Consider the following 20,285-nt stretch of genomic DNA (forward strand, 5'->3'; position numbering starts at 1 on the left):
TCACGATGCTGCTCCTTTAGCGAAAACCGTCTCCAGGTTGCGTCCATATCCTACACACACACGCATACACTCACACACCTACACACTCATGCCTGCGCACAGACACAAACACACACACATACACACACTCATGCCTGCACACAGACAGAAACACATATGCCTGCATACACACACACACGAACACCTACACACACTTGCGCGTGCACACATAGCACTGCATACACAACACGCACACACGCATACATACACACACGAACGCCTACACTCAATCGCGCGTGCACACACAGCACTGCATACACAACACTCATACATATACACGCACGTACCCACACACATGCGCCTACACAAACACACACGCGCATTCATACACACATACGCTCGGGATTGCGAAAAACATAATTTGAATTTAAGATGCCAAAAATTCAAATTAATACATTTTTTTTTTGTGATTACGATTCCTTATTCGTAGAAAGGAAGTAAAGTGAAATTAATCAATGATCCTTTAAATCCCTGATAATCTTATCAATTTATTTCAGTTTGATTTTTTTTTTTTTTTTTTTTTGCCATCGGCCATCGGCCATCGGCAATCGGCCATTTGGAGGAAAACAATCGGCCATCGGCCGTCTTTGAACAATCGGCCAACAATCGGCATCGGCCCATCGGCCAAAAAATGCCATCGGTCGAGCCCTAGTAAACACCAACAAATGGAATAACAGAGACGTTGCTTTTCAGCTTATATGGCTGCGCATGAAAATGGTGGTCAATCTAGCTCGCACTCCTAGCTTAATCCCGTTTTCAATATGCATCTGTGTGAACAGAGCCTTCTGCTATCGTAATATTTAGCAGCACAGAAAATGGCTTTTGTAGCCGTGGGAGATTGCTGTTTCGATGGCGGGTCTTATCCCTTTCTTGGCATATCGCCATTTGTGCTGCAGTTGCACAACGATAGGCAACTAACTAACTGTCGATCTTCTTTCCAAGTTTGGCAAACACAAAGATCGACAAATTTGGGAAAAATATTTACCACGTTGTATCTGTAAATTTAAACTAACTTTTAACATTTTCCGAGAACAAAAAGCAAAAATACCCCCCCCCCCCCGCTTGAAAATTGAAAATAGTGGCACCTTCAGGAATTATAAATAGTGTTAGAAAATATTCAAAAACTTTTAACTTAAAAGTTGAGCTGAATTTGTTTTTCAGAAAACGTAATTTTTTTCTCTGACTGTAAACATGGTACTGAATGTTGTCGTGATCGACTGAGAACAGGTTCGAGATGACCGGTCGATCGCGACCGACGACGGGTTGCTTACCGCTGCATTTGCAGGTTACTGCCATTTTTTTAAGGCAAAAAAAAGTTTGTTAATAATAACTAATTGGAGAAGTAGAATAAATAAATAATGGAAAGATATTTGCATATAATTCTGTCTTAAGGTTATACGCGCATAATGTGTGGAAAAAAAAAGTCAGTGTTTCTGCAGGTGTGTCAGTTTTTTTTTTTCAGTATGTTTTTTTTTTAATCTGAAAATTCGAGAAATATTAGATTTTTATATGTTGAAGTTAAGTCAATTAGTCATGTATTTTTATTTATTTTTTCTCATTTCATTCAAAATCATTTTCATGCGTCCCTGTTAGTCATTTTTTAAACTTCAAACAGTAAATGTGACCATGAACTAGCAAACTTAAGATCCGGAAACAAATTCGAACTAAGTTACTCCTAAAAAAGCCCAATGGCACATTCTTCTACTTTTAGTATAGTCTGTTTGAAATATTTATATGCAGGGTTGAATGCAGGATTTTTTTTTTTGCCTATATTTTTGACGTCAAGTACTGAACGTTTATGTCGTCCTTGCTAATTACAACTGCTATAGAATGGGACGATTATTGCCTAAAACTTGATGGCCGTGCCAAAATCTTAGTAATCGAAATATCCGCTGAAACTATTTTTACTTACACTCCAAGTTTCGTGTTATAAGAACACTCTCGTTACAACGCCTAAAAATCGTGATCATTGATGATTATTGAAATATAGATAATTTATTTTGCTATCTACTATTTTTGTTACTAACCAAGAAACATCACGATCAAGGAAATTCAAAAAAATTCCAAATTGGTGGCATTCTAAAGAGCATTGGAAAACATGTTTATGGCACTGAAACTACGTGCCCTCGTGACCACGTTATCGAAATATGAGGTCCTAAAAATTGCCGAAATTTTTAGTAAAGTCGCCAAATTTAGCGAGTTTTGTTCAGAAATGGAAGGTACGGCGCGATTTCAACATCTGCATCTGACAAGACATTTCACTTCCATATTTGGTCACCACCAAAGCGCGTGAGAAATAGCGCATTAATTCTTTACTCGGGGTGACTACCATGGTGCGGAGTGTCGTGGCACAGACTGCGGCATTGAAATTTTTAGGGGCTTGTTTTCCGGGATATTAACGTGCAACTGTATAGGGGAAAACGCCACCGCCCGAAATATTTGTTTTATTTTATTGTAAAAACAATGGAAATATAATATATATTGACTTCAAATCATATTTTCTTTTGACGAATCCCCTAGACCCCAAGGGGAGTTCCTTCAAACATTTATTTCCAACTACAGAAATGTGAATGTGGGTGTGTCTTTTGTTGCTTTTCGAATAACTAAAAGTAATTTTCTCGAATAATTTAATTTGAACCTCCCCTCTGTAAAATGTTATGGAGAAGGTCAAGATAAAAATGTCTTTTAGCATTTTAGGTAGTAGTAGTAGATGTAAGTAGATTTTTCTTCACTAGTTTTCGTGGTTATTATTATTGGTGAAATATATTTTATTTCTAAACAAGGTTCTCATAAGTATTAATTATTTTTTCTTTTAGGTTCTGTGCAAAGCTAATTTGTTCTGATTTTTGACATTTTACTGTAGTAATAAAGCAAATTAAAATATACTGCAGTGAGAGGTTCCCTGAGCTTAAACTTTTGGGAAAGCAAAAATTCTCAATTTACCGAAAGAAAATTCAAATTTTGCCGAGCGATAAAATGCGAGTATGCGCAAATAATAATGTATGAAAAGTGACTTTCGGGAGTTAAAAAATTGTAATTATGTCCTCTAATTTGCCGAACTGTCAGACGAACTTTGTGGAATAAGGAAAATTTTTGGGAGGTCACAGTGACCTCCCATCAGTGCGCTCCTAACTGCAGTCAACAAGAACGACCTCCTATTACTGCGACCGATCTGTCATAGGGTTCGAGCACAAAATCTCGTTTAAAATTCCACAGATGTAATGATATTTTAGCATCCAATAGAACGTATTAACTGAATACATTTGAATATACCGTTCAAAATTGAAACTTTTTTGTTATTCTTAAGACTGCCTGTTAAAAAACTGATGTTTAAAACTTTTATGCTTCTGCGGGTGAAATATTTCCACTGAAAGAGTTTATTCTATGATGAAACTGTTTTGAAAAAAATATGATAACCGTAGAAAAACGGTAAACACACTTTAAAGTCTTTTTTTTTTTTTTTTTGAAAAGTCGTAAATCTGAAGTCTTCAACAGTATCTAAATACGAAGAAAACGACAATTTTAAAGATTTCAAACCATGTTCTCAAATTAAAAAAAAAGCGATTTCTGTCAGTTATTTCCAGTGTGTTTTTCGTTATGTGTATAGTTTTCAAGTTATGTGTAAGCCCTCTAACAAGTCAAATAATAAAAAAAAAACTGTATTAATTTTTATTTTGCTCGTATTTGAATTCCCTTTTAACGTGAAACATAATTGGTAAAAGTGGCTTCAGTATTTTTAAAAATGACTAAATAGCATGCAATATGATGTGCATTTACGTTATAGCGACTTTCAATTGCAGTGACAGACTTTTTCGAACTACAGGGGTTGTTGTAGTGAACGTCGACTATAAAATTTTTGATAAGAATCTGTTATGAAGTAATTTCCGACATCGTTAGTTTTGCTGTGCAAATTTTTGACATTTACTATCCGTTGTTTTCTTTTTTTTCAAATTATTATTTTTTTATTTTAAATTAAAAATTAAACATTTTCGCTAGCAGTGGTCAGACAATAAAACTTCATGAATGATAATAACTTTTGAAAAAATAAATAAGAGCTGGGATACTACAATCCATGATCATTTTCTTTCAACATCAAAAACTATCCATTTTATTTTCAATATGTAAGCTTTAATAAGCATGGTTTTTTTTTTACTTATTCATATTAATTCTCGTACATAATTATTAATTACTTACAACACATTTCATAACAAGAGTACAAACTTGAATTAGTTAAGTAAAACACACTTGAAATGCACTTAAATTCTAAAATGCATTATTATCACGATTACAAAGTTAAATCCTACGTTCAATTTCGTTATAAAGTTGTAGCTCCTCTGGATAAAGCTCTCTAGTTTCCATTTCACAGGCTTCATAGTTACTTTTTAATTTTACACACACAAGTAAAGGGTTAATTCGAAACATCGTTTACGCGCTTTGCAAGATGACCAGAAATGGGAATGAGAGTCTTGCTAGACGCAGGCAATGAAATCACGTGGTATTTTCCATTTCTTGCCAAGTCTTGAAATTTGGCGAATTTTCGTAAGATTTCGACAGACTTTGACCCACCATATCTCAAAAACAAAAGGACGAGGGCACACAATATTTGGGTCAAATTTTTTTCTAAAGATACTCTTTCGAATGCGACCATTTTTAACTTTTTTCATGATTACTGAACTCGTGATGTTTCCTGGTAAGCTCTAATATTATTGACTAAAACTTCAACAATGTTTCGGAATGTCGCCAATTAAGTTATATTTATGAGGGAAATAGAATTGCCACATGATTAGCTAAAGGAAAGATAATATAATTTTTGTTTTCTTTTCATTCATAACAAATTACACGATAGGGCCAAAGTAAGTGAATTTACATGTTTCTCATTTTGAATAAAAAGAGTTTTTCTTTTCGAAATTCATTAACTTATCTTGTTAAACTCAGCTGTCATCTCTTGCCGTTTTCTTAATTCCTTTCTTTTTAAAGCGTCTTCAATGAGTTTTTTTTCCTCCTTCGGAGATTCATCAGCCTTCGAAAATGTTACTCCTGAGGGTCTTTTTGCGAAGAAGGAGCGAAAGAAAGAATGTTAATTCAAATTGTTTTTGGTCGACGAAATGAGATAATTATAATAAGCATGTGTTAATTCACATTCAAAACGTATTTCGTTTTTTTTTTTCAGTTCGTTTAAAAATTTTTTTTTTTAATTTAAAGCGTGTGGTTAACGTATTTATTTTGTTGTTTTATTAAGGATTCATTCAATAAAGGTAGGTATAAACTTGTTATCCGTTAATTTATTTTTTGTGGAGCATCTTCACTTCATGAATAATCATAACGTAATACTATAAAAAGTTCCTTTAAAATTGGGGGGAAAGTGACGTGATAATAATGAATGAGAAAGCTGCGATTACGGGAATTGATTTAAATGCGCAATGGTGGTTGTGTATGTATATATATGTGTGTGTGTGGGGGGGTATTTTATTTGTCATTATGTATTTTATTACCTAATGATAATTCTCAATTCTGAGGCTGTGTGTGGGCGGGGGGGGGGGGGAGTCTATAATTGTATATCTCGCAAAAGTTTGAGAGTTCTAAAGTAGAAATCTAAATTTTATTATTAAATTAAAATAAAGTTTATTTCACATTCCCAAAATGAAATTTATTTCTCAATATTACATGTACGTAATAACTACTTACTGACTTCTCTTTATGCAAAAGTATACGTTAAAGCGCATCATTTAATCTGACATTTTATTGGAGTTACCGAAATTCGATTAAAAATTTCAAGGGATGCTTACAACCACACTTATTCATTGATTATGTATGTGGAAAAGTACTTTCTGCATATGAATGAAATATCCTCCGGGATTTTTATTTTATTTGCTTCCCATATGTTTCGAGAAACGCTATGTTTTTCAGTCTTATTAAGATTAATGTGCTATCTTTTAAGTTGTTTAATATTTTCCACCCAAATGTGTGTCGCAAAATGTGTTTTTGAGTTTTACAAAAGCTTCAAATTTTGAGTTCTTATTTTCTTAATATTTTCTGTTTGTCGGCGAAAGCCGCCAAAAATGATTTTTTTTTTCAATATGTATTCTAAAATACTAAACTTCAGATTATATGTCTGGATTTAATGAGTTAAAAATTTAGATATAATATTAATGAAAATAGGAGAAATAAAACGTGTTAATTGAACACCACTACGAACATTTTTATTAAATCCTGACAAAAATATTGATTGCATAAAGCGGATCCTCACTGAAAATATCGATTGTAAAAATTGGGGGCATGACGGAACTTTCTTAATTTCAGAATTTGAAGCTTGTTTTTCAATGCATAAAGCCCTTCAATATGTTCTTTGTATGTTTAGTATCATATTGTAACGTATATTTTTGATTTTGTGCTATCTAACACTCTAGAACTACTCATTAGTTTGACCTTTTATAGAACAGTTTGTAAAATGATACGGATTTAAAATTTTGTACGAATATATTCAAAGTTCTGAAAATGTTATCATCATATTTAGCCTTTTAGAATAACTGTACTTTGACGCTGTGTAACCAATTAAAACCATTCCACCATAAAAGTACAAAAAACAACTATCGACATAAATTAAGAACAATTTACTTTGAACGGTCATTAAATGTGACTAATTTTAAAACTGCTGCCCGTGTGAAATTTTCGTCATAGTGACTCGGAAAGCAATACGCTTTGCACTAAACTTAAGCTAGCAGTGACAACTTTCATGTTCTGTTTACCTGACATACCACAATCAACAAATCATACGGTTCTTTGAGAGAAAGGTATTCTTAATGATGTTATAGATGATAACCAATTGGTCAGCATGAAGGTGTGTGAATTAAAGATATGTAAAGCCAGTGACAAGTCTGAGACAATGAGTTCTTTTACCATCGCACCCGGTATGACACTTGCGGGAGAAGTCTCCAATTGAGCGTGCAACATACTATACGTGTAGTCCTCGAATTGGGAAGAGCGATAATAATGTGTGATAAAACGTATTGTCTGGAACACGGGCTGCGGAGTCGGTGGGAAAATGTCTCGGACTCCAGGAAGAGTCTTCGAGTCTCCTTGACCTCAAAATCAGTCCGACTTCGTGGCTCCAACACTAATTCCGCAATACTGGTAGAGTTGCGGTTTTTAAAGGAAAATCACAGACTCCAGGAAGAGTCTTCGACTCCGACTCCTTTTACCTCAAAATCAATCCGACTTCTTGACTCCGATACTAACTTCACAACACTGGTAGAGTTGTGGACTCTCTCTCTGAAGGAAAATGACCGACTCCAGGAGGAGTGTTCGACTCCGACTCCTTTACCTCAAAATCAGTCCGTTTTCAAAATCAGTCCGTTTTCGTGACTCCGACACTAACTCCGTGAACTGTTTCGGCAGAGTTGTGGTCTCCGAAGGAAAATGACCAACTCCAACTATAGGAATCTTAAAACCTTCGACTCCCGAGTCCGACTCCTTTATCCCAAAATCAGTCGGAGTTCGACTCCGCAGCCCTGGGAAAGCGGAAGATGACCATAACTGATTTTTAAGAAACTAATACTATGACTCTAGCAAAACAGACGAAAATTTATTTGATATTTGAAATCTTTTGACAGTTATTTGTTGCTGTTATCAAGTTGTGTGGTTTCTTTTAAACGCACCCCCCCCTTTTTTTTTTAAAGTCGGTTCAAGTAATTTCCACTGTGTAACTTTTCTCTCCTTCCGCCATTTATTAGCTTTAATCACGTCCGGCTCTTTGTAATTGCAGTACTTTCCTTTATTTACATTTTTCCTCTTCTCTTTTGAAGCTCATCCTTTATCTAATGACGCAGAAAAGAGGTTTTTAATATAGAATGCCCAAGCTGGAGTTATTTAATGGACTGGGAAAAATAATTTAACCGTTGGTGTCTTTTTTTTTTTCTCTCCCGGTTTTGAAAAGTGCAGTTAAACGCAGGAGAAATAAATATTCCGGAGCTGATATTTGAATTAAAGGAAATTGCGATGAAATTCGAACGAGGAAATTATGAGTTAGATTTCTTCCCAAATGCTATTCGCTGGCTGTTGCATATGAAAGTAAAATTTCAACAGAATGATTAATTGCGGTGTTTAGAGTTTCTGATGCATCTCGTACCTCCGTTTATTTCTGAGGAAGTTATTTTCTCGTGAACAAAGTTTAAAAAAATGTTACAGTTTTACTTTCTAGAGCGCATTAAGATTTAATGGTGCTGAATACTTCGCTTTATTTTGTTTTATTTTTCATAACTACAAATAACGTAAAAGAACGCTTTTAAATGTCAAAGTTTTTGCAATCATTAAACGTAAAAGACAGTTTTTTGGTTCAAAAACGTTGATGTATGAGGCCGTGAGAAGCAAACGGATGTTAGTGGCCTTCTTCGAGTTTCGAATAAAACGATCCGTAGACTAATTATTACTTCCTTTTACAAAAAAGGAAGTATTGTATTCGCAAAAAAAAATTTCACTCAAAAATCGAACTTAATTCCCATTTTGCTCACCCCCGAATGAATGTTGAGTTTTTTTTTCTACTCGACCACACGCGGATAAGTGCCTAAGAACGTATAGACACACGAAATATCCATTTTGACGATTTCCGAGTAAGTTACAAAGAGTTTTCTCGTGACGTCTGTATGTATGTACGTATGTATGTATGTATGTGCGTATGTATGTCGCATAACTCAAGAACGGTATGTCCTAAAAAGTTGAAATTCGGTAGGTAGATCCCTAGTGGGGTCCAGTTGTGCACCTCCCCTTTTGGTTGCATTCGGGTGTTTCTATGGAGGTCTTTTGCCCCTTTTTGGGGGGAAATCATTGTTAATTTCGATGTAAACTCAAGTGGTGTTACAATTTGGCGGACACTTGGCGATATATCGCCAGTCTTTTGGTCGCCAAGTTTTGTCGCCAACCTGGCGACAAATTTGGCGGTTTTTTTTTTTATAAATCTGGTTTCAACTTGGCCACTGTTGGTGATATTTAGAGAGTAAATTATTGAATCACATTAAAATTACCAATAATGGGAAAATGACATTAATTTGGAGTAAAAGGAAGTCATGTGAGGCACACATCAGCTCGTTTTTTTTTCCGAATTATGCTGTATTGAGCACAGAGCACATACCATGAGTGACAACAAGTACGATCTCTTGCCTCAAAACAAACGAGAGCTTCTCTTACCGTTTGTGTTGATTATCTCCAAATTTCTAATTTTAGCGCTTGCATCTCTTTGCTTCTCACTGCCTTATATGCATTATAAATGCACTTTCCATTGCTTCGTTTTAGTTTTGATTTTGTTTAATAAATAATTTAATTATGTTTCATGATTTTTCACTTCTTAAATTTTAAAAATATCAAGAATCTATAGTGTACTTAACATAGTGCCGTTTGGCGTTTTTGCTATTTATTGACGTGGGATTCTGTGTTTAGTGGTAAATTAATGCTGATCTTAGGTTTTGAAGTATATGGATTCGTAGCATTCTTTTGTTATATTTTCGATGCTTAATGCCTTTATGTGCGATAATTATTATCCAATGTATTCTGTAACGTACCACTTAGTATAATTTTGCTTAAAATACGTGCATTATATCCTGTAATTGTTTTCTATTAGTGTTATATTGTTTTTCGTAGTTTCCTCAACTTGAAAAATTATGTCTTTATCGTTTTCGTAATTATTTCCGCTTGCTCTAGAAACTTCTTTTAATGCATCATATTCTTGTTAAGGATCCGACAAATCCTGGGCGACTTAAAAAATACTTTGTCGACTAGCTTTTTCAGAATAAGAATTTTTCAGACGCCATGTTTCACTAAATTATTCTATGAACTCTGAGAAATAATTTATCTGGTGCCTAAAATGATTTTCTGACTCCTAAAATTTAGCATTTTTTGCTAGGCTCTGTTCGTATTCATTTATAGACCCATATTCATTTGCCTAATTGATTTTTCTTAGCTTTCTTTTCTTATCTCTTGATTTAAGCTTCCTTAATAAAGAACTTTTGAACTCTGCTCAAACCAGGAATGAATACATCAGGGCTTCGAACTTTATTTTTTCCTTTCGGTTCATCTAAAAAAATGTTTTTTTTTTTTTATTGGTTTAGTTCCGGTTTCCGTTCCTCCAAAAATAAGTGTTTTTGGTTCTGTTCTGGGTGAATAATTTTATTTTATGTGTATTGATATTCGTGCTAAGAAAAATAAATAAATAAAACTCTATCTCAAATGTAACAATGAATGTAATGATGATAATCCTATGGTTAAAAGAAAATATTGATAAGTAGGTTACTGTAACAAAATGTCTGAAGATATATCGAACCTAAGAAAACCGATTTTTTTTTCGGTTCAGTTCTGGTTTTCGTTTCGACTAACTGATTTTTTTCTTGTTCTCGGTTCAGTTTCGGTTCGAAGACTTGGAATACATCACTTCATCGCTCCGTCAAAAGCTCAACAGCTGGGGAAAAAATATGCAATTTCGAACGAAGCTTCTCGAATCAACAGAAAAATTTTGATCATTGCATTAGTTAATTTGACAGCGTAATCGATTATATTGTGCGGATAATTTCGCACCTGAGTTGGACGGGGAAGCGTCAAGCAAGCAGAAGCACCACCCAGGCGCTGAATATTTTATGTGGTGATTAGTTTCGCGAAACTCCTTCCGAGCACCCTCTTTTACCTCCCAACAAGCCAGATAGTGTGAGGGGGAGTAATTTAATTAATTTCCGTCATTCTCGCTTTCGGAAACGCTTCGCAAACAGTGGGCTTTCGCGACGGAAATCTTCTCGCCAAAGTCGCGTGACTTTAACCCGTTCCGAACTTTCGGGGAGGAATTGCTGTGGATGGGGAGAGAAAGATTCGATTGTTTTTGAGAAATTCGAGAACCGATTCGCTCCATTTTCTCCAGTAAGCGTTAATCAGTAGTTTGCAGAAATAAAATATTAATAGTATTTAGTTTTTTTTGGGGGGAGATAAGAATTTTCATCGAAACTTGCTTTGAAATGGAAAATTTCAAGTTTCTATTTCAAAGTGTATTGATTAGAAAATTTGAAATTTGTAGGGTGAAAGGATTTTTGAAGCGTATGAACTTTTGATAAATGAAATTCTATTTATTTATTGCATTTTGTGCACTGTTTTAGTTAATATGTTATGTTATTCCAAACAAATTTTAAGCATAATTTCTTAAATAAGCCTTAATAGAGCGTGATAAATATCCTGCGGCGCAAGGACCACTTGCAACCTGCAGAACTTTAAGTAGCCCTGTTAAGACGTATAAAAGCTTGTAAAAGTCATGATGTGAGCTTATTCTTGTGCTTTTCGACCATAAAAGGCTTCTTTTTTTTTGGCAAGAAATTGCAGTTCACTTTAGTCAAATCCTATGTTAGTTGAAATTTCAACGAAATAACCACAGAAATAGATACTTTCCACTATTTTTTATGGTTTGGCGTGTAAAAAAAATTAAAATCGTCATAGGTATGCAGTCGGAGAAAAACAAAAAAGATGGAGTACTACTGTGATAGAGTATCAAGAAATATGACTTTGTATTCGTAGTTTTGCAATGTTATGGGAAAGGAAAAGTATGACCGGCGAAGTTCTATTTTTATTTTTACATGCATTCCTTAACTTAAGTTGTATGTGAATAATGATTAGAGAGGTTGATTACAATAAGTGCAAAACGGAGAGTTGAGAAGATGCCGGTACATTCGAAAATAGTTTCTAGACTGACAATAGAATGTTAAAAAAAAAAAAAAAATCATTTATATTCTGGTTTTGCAGCTCTTTCATTAAAACGAAAGCTTTACTTTCTTTTTTCCCCCCCTACTCTGTTCAGATACATTTCAGTGCTCCTTTTGCGAAGTAAGGCTTCTAGAAACCAATTTTCGCATAATAGGAGATAATTATTGAACTTCCCTAAGAAAAATATTTGTTGAACATGTCACATTTCATATATTTGTCGAGATAGAATTTCTGAACTGCACAACTCAACGTGACTGACTGCCACTTTTAAAGCAAAACATTAAGTATTTTGTAACGTTCAAACTAAAACATGCATTGTACGAACGATCTTTCCCCCTAGATTATTATAATTACTTAGCTCAGTTTAATGGTATAATTGAATTTCCAACATACATTTTGAAAACATGATAACTGGCTGGCAATAATGAAATTAGCATGTCAGTTACCATGTTTTTAACTTGTATATATGTATATATATATATATATATATATATATATATATATATATATATATATATATATATATATATACAGATTGTTCTGTTTTAACCTGCAAGACCTTCATTTTCGCAACCGTTAGTCCTACATGTAAACTTCCAATTGCTAAAATTTTCAAAATCAGATGCTTAGTTAAGATATTGAAAGTTCGAAGTGAAAATAAAAATAAATAAAAAATACAAAATCTAACTTTTTATACGGTCCCCAGGTCCCCTAACGTATGTTTACAGAAATAATCTTCATTGAAAAATAATTCCAACACAAAAAGTTTTGACATTAGTACGACCAATATTCACCGAGATGTGAAATTCAGCGTTTAATGACTTTCACCACTTTTCACTCGCCGTCAATAACACATTTGGAAAGAAAATATAGCGGTTTACAAGGGTTTAAAATTATATGTTTGTATAGTGTGGTTTTTCAAATTGTTCAAGGCTTTATATTGTGTTTTTGCGCATCATGGCATAACATTTGCATTTAATTTTTGAATAGCAATGAAAAATATAAATACTTGGGTTTTTTAACTTCGACAACCAGTTATTCTTCTAAAAGGGCGATAAGTTCCAGTCTCATCTTCTGTATGGTCTCTAAAAACTTTAAACTTGAATATCTCCTTGAGTTTTTCTCTCACAAATGTCAAGTTTGTGGTGTCAGTAATAGTTTTCAATGGAGATTATTTCTCTAAATATTAGTTGGGGGATCTAAGGTCCGTATAAAAAGTTAAATTTTTTATTTTGTGGCTCATCTCTATTTTCACTTCTAACTGTCAATACCTTAACTATGCACCTGATTTTGAACATTTTTGCTCTTGGAAGTATACACCTAGTACTAACTGCGAAAATAAAGGTCTTGTAGGTTAAACGGAACACCCTGCATGTAGAGATCCTAAATACGGAGAGATTGGACATTGGACAACTTCAGAACGGCGGCCATCTTATCTCCAAAGATGCTCACTCCCCGTAGACCGTAATGAATCTTCTACCCCAAATATCACTGTACATTGCATCGAAAAAATTGGAAGTTAGTTATGATATCATGAAGGGAAATGTGCAGATCACAAATATTTGTTTGTTTTCTATTTTTATGAGCAAATTTTTGAGAAATTTTTTTTTTTCTTTGTAAGCGCTATGACGATACGAAACGATTGGCGCCGGATTGCCAGACTTGGAACCCACTCCGTTTAATGAAAATACGAGGAGAAGAAAAATCAGTCTTTTCTTTGAAGAGTTCATGTCCTATATTACGTGGGAAAGCTAGAAATTCACACAGCTCAACATTTCGAGCTGACAACATTTGGACTAAACATGGCGGACAGCGGTGCGCCGTTGTCCAATCTCTTCGTATACAGGATCTCTACCTGTAATGTATAAAAGTTTGTGTACATGTTATCCTAGATGCATATTAGAAATTGAATTATACCATTAAATTCTGCTTAGTAATTACAATAACCCAGGAGAAAAGACAATATAATCCGGGAGAATACCTTTCTACAATTCATATTTTGCTTTGAAAGATACAAAATGCTTGCTTTAAAAGTGTCAGTCAGTTACACGTGCCATTGCTTAAATATAATATTCCTATTTAAAATTAAACCCAGTTAATGACTTTTTGTGTAATTCGTCAATTCTGGAGAAGGTACTGTCTTTCTGTTGTTTTTTATTTTTTATGTTGTTGATAGCTTTGTTTACCAGTGACGAGTGATGGTCCATCATCGCATTTGCTAATTGAATTTGCTGGTGTTGAAATGTTCCTCGGCACCCGATTCGTGCAGATGAGAATTGGAGTTGATTCTTTCTCTGCTGTGGAATTCATTCCTGGCAGAGAGTATTCCCTGGAGCTCGCCGTATGTTATTAACCAGAGCACTCCGGTTTTCGCGTAAGAGAAAAAAGTCTCGCTTGGTGGAAGCTTCTTCTGATGCCCTTCGGTGGGTTCCTTTCTTCCCGGTGATAATTGAGCGACGATGCCATTTCTTATGGCACTGCTGAGTAAACACGGGTGCGATTCGTGTCTTTTTTAATTGAGTTACGGGATAGGTTACTTTGTTGTTAGAGTGCAATTAAATGCGAGCGTCTTCTGTGTTTGTGTAAGCGCGTTTACCGAGCTTCAGTTTCTTTTTCAATGTCTTCGCTTTCCATGCGTTTCCGTCGTTTGCTGGCTGAGAGAAGTTACGCGTTGATCGCGCATTTAACTATAAAATTTTGATTATAATAGTCAAATTGGGTTGTTTCCGAAATTTCTGCTGAGTCGCGTGGCATGGTTCTTCGCAGCTATCGACACTGTCGGCCAGCGTCCTCTCAATGAGATAACTTACCCCGTCATCTATTGCGAATTCATAGAACTAAACTTACCCCGCCATCTATTAGGGATTCTTAGAACTAAGCAATTAATTGAACATTTAATTTGCAATTACAAATATTTCGGTCAATTTGATTTTGAAAAAAAAATTACCTGTAGCCTTTCTCAATAAATGAACTATTTTACACAAAAAGAATTTTTCAATTCGAACCCGTGCGTTTAAACAAATAAATTTCTCAGCTTAATATTATTAGTATAGATTTTATTTCTATCAAGATCGTTTTGGCCTGTCAATTTGATTCATTAAAATAAAATTGACGTTTGTTCTACCAGTTAAAAGTTGAGTAAAAGCAGGAAACATAAAATTAAAAATTACATTAAATCTAATTGTTGAATCATTTTTTTTTTCAGTGTTTAGCACTAAAGTATAAATGAAACATTTGTCCATTTGGAAGTATAATCACAGTCATAAGTTAATTTTGTGAGGTACATCATTCTTAAAGAGGAGGGCAGTAGTCTACAGTTTTCTGTGCTGCTTGAAAAGGTTTGTGCAAAAGGGGTTATAACAGGAAAAAATACTCAGAAGATTGGCACGAAGTATTTGTTGTGAAAGAATTAATCTATACTTGCTAGTTATTTGCACGAATTGCGATATGGGTGAAGTAAAATGTATACCCCCCCCCCCCCCACTTTTTTTGTTCAATATCAGTTTTTGTTTCACATTGCTTCTACGAAACACGTGCATAAAAAATGCACGTGTCGCAAATGCTGAAATTGTTACCATTGTTTGAAAATACGCTTCCTTAAATCTGTACCTCAGAGAAAGACGTAAGTCACATTATGATAATTTTATAGGAAAGAGGAAAAACTTTTTTCTGGCGCATGCAAAGGATGGGACGCGCGCTCTTTAAATCTTGGTTAAAAAAAAAAAAACCGTTCACATGGCGCGATGCGGAATAGGCTTTTACACACAATGCACTAATAAACAGCAAATCACAATTTTTGAACTTACGTCACTCTGACTCTGAGGTACAGAAATGTGTCTAAAATTACTAATTGTATCATTATTTTTTTTTAAAAATTACTTGCAAAGTTAATCCTTTCGCTATATTTTACAACTTAGTATTTCTTTTTCTTCCATTAATGTAAATCCTCTCACAAAATTCGTAAACTGAAAGTAAATACAAGGGGGGGAAAAAACTTAGCCAAAAGGTCAGCGTTTTACGACGAATCAACGAATTGCAGCCATCTTTATGTTTTCCATTATATCTCATTGTTCCAAACGAAGAATGTACTGTGCTTTAGGTGTACAAAGCCTCTGCTTTGAGTTTATTTTGTGAAATTATTTATTATTTCTCAATCAAACTCAAACCGAACCGCCATCTTACGGACTTCATCATTATCAGCCTTATTGAGCAATCACGATTGCTTATTGCTTTCATTTGACCGTCCTTGATGTCCCTTTCCTTTTTCAGAACGGACCAGGGGCCTCTGCAGCACCGCCGTCCATCGGAGAACGGAGTTGCTCCTCTGGTCTTAACCTCCACTAGTTGCACTGTCCACCGGAATCCCCTCCTCCTAGGCCGTGGCGTCCATGTCCTGCATACACACTCCTACATACACACACGTCTACACACAAACAAGTCCTTACACACATACACACACGTAACCGCCCAGGAGGAGGGGCAGGCTTGGGAGAACATGAGCCGTTTCTAGAAACAATGCCCCCAATGAGTAGGGTCCTGTCGCAACTCGTGATTGCGAAAAACATAATTCGAATTCAAAGTGTCAGAATTCAAATTAGATACACACACACACACACATATATATATATTGATATCTTTTTTATTCTTGTCTTTTCTTTTTTCCATTTTCATTTTTCCCGTGTTTGACGTGTTTTTGTTTATGATCTCACCGACATATTAAATCTCTCGAACTATCTTCTTTGGTGCAAAAATACCTTTTGTAAAACCTCTGTATTTTTTTAAAAATTATTTTTCTGCCTTCAAACGCCAGAATTTGGAAATAAATTTATTTTCCAATGAAATACATTTTAGTTGCAGTAGATTATACTTATGTAAATTAACATTCTTTGCGGAGAACGAACTGGGCTAAGTTTTCAGTTTGTTTTATTCGCGCCATTTTCTTTTCTGTATTAATTAGATCTCGGAAATAGTGTTCCTTTTGTATGCTGTAAACATCTCCCGGTGGCAATCTACTTATTTCGGCGTTCTCTTTCTCTTTTACTTTTCTTTCTTGAAGTAGTTTTTCTAAACAATTTTCAAAAGAACGTCTTTTATAGGTTTTGATACAGATCTGAGGAACATTTGTTTTGATGTTTGCTTTCCCAGGAGATTCCGCCATCTTGCGTTAGTTGAAAGCAGCGAATCATCGAGTATTTCTCTGTTTTTTTTTTATCAAAATTGAAATGCGAGCTGTGCTTGGAGAGTATTATATCTGAGAATAGCAAAACGTTTGAATCATTTATTTTGCAAAAGTTTTTATTTTATGTGTTTTTGATTTCAATCGATCAATGATAAGTCATCTAAGTGACTTATCATTGATCGATTGAAATCAAAGTCTTCAGTCGAATCCATATCCCGAGGCTCACGAGTTTTAACATTGCTCAATTAATTCCTTCTAATATCGAATCATGAGTATGCTGTGTATTTTACAATTTTTGTGCCTCATAACGTTGTTCAGAGTGAGATTCTTCACCGAAAGTAATTTTTCACTGGTAATCCTTCTTTATATATAGAGTCATTCCATTTCAAATCAGGCAGCCAGGTATGAAAAGTGTCATATGACCATCACCGATTTTTTTGAAAAAAATACAGTAGTTACAACTAAGGTACATACAGTGGCTCCCAAAAGTCTTCGTACACCTACGACTTTCAACGAAATAGGCCTCTATCCATTGGTTAGAATTAATATTTCGGAATAGGTATTTAATTATAAAATCTATGATCAATTGTTAACAAAACTGCATGAAAAGTTTTTAAAAAATATTAAAACTTAATTTTTTAAAAATCAAAAACCAAAAAGTGCCGGAAATTTTATCTCACAAAAGTCTTCGTACCCTTTACAAAATGTCTATACATTATTGAATAATCTAATTTTTGATTAAGTTATTAATAAGTAGAATATCGTATAGTATTCATAACATCTTTTAAACCTGTGGGAATAGATTTCATTCTTTTTTTTTTTTTGGGTAATTTCTGAGTAAGTGTTCAACCACACTTCGAGTCGTACTGTTTCTAGCTCGATTTTCGTTTTAAAGCTCTATTTTCGTAATCTAGCCTCCAGATCTCTCTAAATACGTTACATTAAGTTAAAATCTGGAGATTGAGGAGGTATTTTCTAAACTTTAGGACAATTTTCGAGGCACTAGACGCAAACGTTGAAAACCGTGTGCTTCTTATCGTTATCTTGATAAAAAAACAAAGTTGTTTCCAATAACCAAATTTTTGGCTAAGAGTTCAAAATTGGTTTTTAAAATATTTAAAGGAACAGCATGATTCATTATTTCATCAAAAAATTACAAACTACCAAGTCCTGATGCTGATATGCACCCTCACACTAGAACACCTCCACCGTCCTGATTAACTGATCCAACTAAGTTCTTAAGATTAAGTTCCCAATTTTTTCTTCTACTTAAAGTTATGCAACAATTTAACCAGAAATGTTGAATTAATTTTTATCTGTAAGTAAGACGTGAATCTACAACGTTTCTAGCTTATTTATCATTGATTTTGCGACGAAAAGCGTAAGCTTTCTGTTTTTCGCACGACCAAGAAAATTTCTGCGGGAAGAGGTCCCATTTAATCCAGCTAATCAGAGAACTCGGAGAACAATTTTAGGTGAAAATTAAATGTAAAATGTTTCATTTAACTCTGCAGAAACTTTTACAGCTCTCAAATGTGTATTTTTCATAATTTTTTTTAACTTTAAATCTCCGATCACGTTTTGTCAGCTTTGCCGGTTGACCTTTTCTTACCTTGTTTTCGGTCCGATTCCTTTCTTTAAAGCACTTTATCAAGCACTTTACTATAGAATGGAATAAATTAACTAATTTAGAGACATTTCAAACCAATTTACCGCTACTGTGGGAAAAAAAATTCAAAATTTGAATGGTGTTTGCGGTTTTTTACGAATACCAGCTATTTTACAGTAATAAGCACAATATTAAGGAATAAATAAGCAAAAATTAAATCCAAATGACTTATGAGGGTCAACACAATGCAAAAATATTAATAAAGCGGCATATGATAATTTTAACTATGAATTTATTCGAAAATATTTGAGTGTACGATGACTTTTGTGGCGTGTTATTTCTCTATCTCTTCGTTTTCTGACCCATTTCAAAAAGAAGATCCGTCAATATTTTTAAAAAACCAATGGGTTGCATTTGGAATGACATAGAGATGATGTGAAAAAATATTGGACTTCATATTCGAATTCAGTTTCGAGTTATTTTGGTTTTACTAAAAAATTTCAAAGTGTACGAACACTTTTGGGAGCCACTGTATGAACTATCCCAAAAGGATTTTGCATGAAAATTTTTTTTTCTTCAGTTACAGCCTATTAAAATTCTGCACAAAATCCGCCATTTTGGAAAAAACCAAAAAACACTCCATTTGAAATGGACACTATTTCAAAAGTATTTAACCTATTCGAATAATTCTTTTTTCTAAAAATAAATAAGGACCCATATATCCTCTAGACATCGTTTTTGAAAGTTTAGTTAGGTTTTTTAATAAAGAAAAAAATTCATTTTTGCCGCCAAAAAACTGCATTTTTACCAATTTTATGATTTTTTTCTCCATGAAAAAAAAAAGTTTTTTTTACTAAACGGAGATGGCAGTCTAAAGCCCTTATATGATAGTTTCATAACATATTTTATTAGAATCATTGAGTGCATACAGCCTCGTAAATAAAATTTGAAATTTTGAAAATTTTCAAAAATTAGCGATTTTTGAAGTAATTTTACTCAAAAAACCCATTTTTTAAAAATCTAAAAATTGGCTCATTTGTACCCCAAATAATGCTTAACTAGTGGATAGACACCGCATCCGATATTTTTTCCCATAAAATGTTTTATGATTTTTTGAAAGTGACCTTATCGCCCATGGCATGCATGTAAAATAAAAATGTCTAATAATTTCAGTCACTGAAAATCTGATTATATTAATGCCTAATAGCTACAAAAACGGTGCACTTTATCAGGAATAACTAAAATCTTACTGACTTTTAATAATATATCAGTAACAAACTGCTTTGGATGATCCAGTCAATTCGTCTTTTTGTAAGACTTTGTGTGTAGTTTATAGGTAGAAGAGCCTTTGGTGATTATATTAATGACTAGCTATGATAATGATGTACTTTATCAGTAACAGTTAAAATCTTTCCTTTTTTTTTAAATAAATATTAGTTGATTTCGTCTCCAAAGCTATGCATTCACCGTTACTTTCATATGCAGCAACAAATCATATTTTTTCTCTTTCAATAGTCATTCTCTTCAACTCAATTACACGACAGGGGAAATCATCAAAGGGAAGAACAATACAATGCATTTAAAACGATTAATTTTAATTTCGTGCTTTGGTTGTCATTGGCGAATGTTGTCACATAATTTTTGGATCGTATCTCTTATGATTACTTTTATACGTAAGAATATTTATACTAAATTCAAACCTTAAAACTCACTTGTAGTTTAAGAATTTAAAAA

The 20,285-nt window shown here is 33.9% G+C and overlaps 1 protein-coding gene across 1 annotated transcript in view; it reads left to right on the top strand.

Moving 5' to 3' along the window:
* The window catches only part of LOC129216790 (patj homolog), a 692,348-nt gene that overhangs the window by 160,379 nt on the left and 511,684 nt on the right, over positions 1-20,285 (top strand). The gene's annotated exons all lie outside the window — the stretch shown is intronic.

Source organism: Uloborus diversus, chromosome 2 (genome assembly GCF_026930045.1).
Source record: "Uloborus diversus isolate 005 chromosome 2, Udiv.v.3.1, whole genome shotgun sequence".
Classification (NCBI taxonomy): Eukaryota; Metazoa; Arthropoda; class Arachnida; order Araneae; family Uloboridae; genus Uloborus; species Uloborus diversus.